This window comes from Gasterosteus aculeatus, chromosome 5 (assembly GCF_964276395.1).
Source record: "Gasterosteus aculeatus chromosome 5, fGasAcu3.hap1.1, whole genome shotgun sequence".
Lineage (NCBI taxonomy): Eukaryota > Metazoa > Chordata > Actinopteri > Perciformes > Gasterosteidae > Gasterosteus > Gasterosteus aculeatus.
In genome coordinates this window covers 16,673,862-16,676,416 of record NC_135692.1, presented here as the reverse complement: position 1 = coordinate 16,676,416, position 2,555 = coordinate 16,673,862, and the positions used below count along the sequence as shown (strand labels likewise).

The 2,555-nt window shown below is 57.2% G+C and overlaps 1 long non-coding RNA gene across 1 annotated transcript; it reads left to right on the top strand.

Moving 5' to 3' along the window:
• Nucleotides 1–234: 234 nt before the first annotated feature.
• Nucleotides 235–2,452, top strand: LOC120819804 (uncharacterized). Its single transcript, XR_013467658.1, has 2 exons — nt 235–754; nt 1,158–2,452. It is a non-coding gene; the product is annotated as an uncharacterized LOC120819804 (long non-coding RNA).
• The last annotated feature ends 103 nt before the right edge of the window (nt 2,453–2,555 follow it).

Genomic DNA, 2,555 nt, shown 5'->3' with positions numbered 1-2,555 from the left:
CAGAGGAATGGCTCTGGAGGGGGGGGCCACGCCGCTGGGGAGCCCCGGGCCGGACCCATGGGCGCCCCAGTCCGCACAGAGGTAACGGGGCCCCCGAACCCTCGGACCCTAAGAACTCCGCCTCCTGGCTTTAGTCTCGAACTGTCGTTGCTTTTGTTCTTGTTTTTGCACAGAAAGCAAATGAACTTGTTTATTTGCTACTTACTTTATATTTGTTATTCCAATAATAACCAGATTCCAATTTCAGGGTACCAAGAAGCAGGCTCCACCCCCCCCCAAACCACTGAACCCTCCACCCGGCCCCTCCTCGTCCCAGTCCCTCAGCCCCCTCTCCCAGACCGGGGGGGTGCGTCGGCCACTCCCCCCACCTCGCGCCCTCACAGCCGTGTGCCACGCCCAGCACGCCACTCCAGCAACCACACCCCGATCCAAGCCCCCAGCCACCCCCCCCCGGAGCCTCCGTCACAGGCCCAGCCCCCCCGCCGCGGCCCGCCGGGGACCATCGGGGCTCGGACCCCCCCCGAACCCCCCGGCACTCCGAGCCCTCCCAACACCCCCCCCGCCTTCCACCCCCCGCCCGCGGACGCGGGGGCCCTCCGCCCCCCTCCCCCTACCAGACGGGCTCCCTCCCCCCGGCCCGCGGCCCGTCCCCAAGCCCTCGGAACCGCCCCAGCTTGCCGCCGCCGCCAGCTGCCGCCACCCCCCCCACGCCCGCCGGGGACTCCAACGGGATCTGTGCTCCCCAAGACGACGGGTGAGCTTAGTCCTTCTCCCCCCCCCAATGTACATTCCCAGTAACTGCTCCCCCCCCCCTTCCCTTATCCCTGCTGGTCAAACAGGCACCACCCTGCTGTTCAATAACCCCCCCCCTCCCCCCCGCTGAGCCCCCCGCGGCCCTTTAAGCTCTGGAAAATATGACACCCGCTCGCACCAGAACTTTAAAGCTCCACATGTCAGCGATTAAGGGAGCTGTTGGTTCCGTTGCTGTGTGTGTGTGTTTGTGTGTGTGTGTGTTGCATGTGAGTTCACTCAAACACACACACAGCTGCTGCTCTTTTCTAGTACATTCCTTGGTATGTTTTTGTTGTGTGCAGCGTTAAAATGAACCTGATTGTGATTGCCCCCCCACCCCCCCTCCCCCTCCCCCCCCCCTCCAGACCCATCAATGTCTTTCAAAGGGCCGAGGTCGACCTTTGATCCCCGAGTACGTTGGAGACCTGCAGCCTGCGGCGCCCCCCCTCGTCCTGCCTGCCCCCCCCCCAAAGACTGTGACCTGGACACTGAGAGCACCGTCCTATGAGGCGGAGACGATGACGCGTCCCGGTCCAGCTGCAGGACGTCCCCCCCGGGGGGGTAAACGATGGCAGTGATGGTTCAGCACGTTGGGAACGATTTCTTATGCAACGCGATAAAAATACAACGTTTCAATTTATACACCAAATGATTTCTAAATGAATCACTGCTTTAGTCACAGGGCCACTGCCCCCCCCCCCCTCAGGTAGCTCTCTCCAAACCTCCAGCCACCTCCACCCGCGGCCGGATGGCGCTCACGAGGAGATTACGTCGTCTCACAAAGACTGATGATGATGTCATCACAAACCGTGATGATGTCATCACAAACCGTGATGACATCACATACATGAAGCACCGGGCCGACTCGTTGGCTGGCTGGTGTTTTTTTTAATGTAAAAAAAATGGGCCTTAGAACGAGGAATGAGAAAGGTGTTTCCTTAGCGGGGGGACGGGGGACAGGGGACGGGGGACGGGGGACGGTGGGGCGGCGGCACTCGACTGCCTCTCTGCTGTATTTATTTAGCGCTGTGAAAACATTCCCTGTGTCTTAATCTTTAAACTCCACCTGGAACGTGTAATAACCTTCAATGATTTACTGTGTAATACAGTATTTCCAAGAAGCTGCCATGGCAACAGGCGTGTTTCTGGGACGTGGGGAAGGAAACGTGTCCCTCGGCAGGAGACGTCTTCCACAGAGCTTCGTGGTGGAAGTAGCAGAATCAAACCGCCTCCCAGACCGAACAGTATTTAGATGATTCTTACCAGATGTTTGAACGGAGGCCAATGAGCTGTTTCCTAGTAAACCCGTCCGGTGAGTTGACCCCAGTAGTCATGTGACACCCCCCGGGTCATGTGACAAGACCTCTGGTCTGAAGTCTTCTCTGTGGAGGCTTTTGCTTTCTGGCCTCGATGGTTCCTGAAGCATCTTGTTGTTCAGAGGCAACCAACCCCCCCGGACCCCTCGGACCCCCCGGACCCCCCCACCTTGCTGCCTTATCTTAGTATCTCAAAGCTGAACAAATGCCATTAAACTAGAAGTGACAGTGCTGCGTTTTAAGCTCCACAGATGTGCATGTCTGCCGTCAGTGGGCTTCATCATGGAATATGTACGCTTGGTTAAACACCTTCCAAAGAAAATAAAGTATATGAAGAAACTAAACGGTTTATATGTTTGAGTGCAAACAATGTTTTCAATCATGGTGTTCCTTTATCCATCAGAACCATTTGGAAACACATCAAACAATGAGAAACGGAGCCTGATA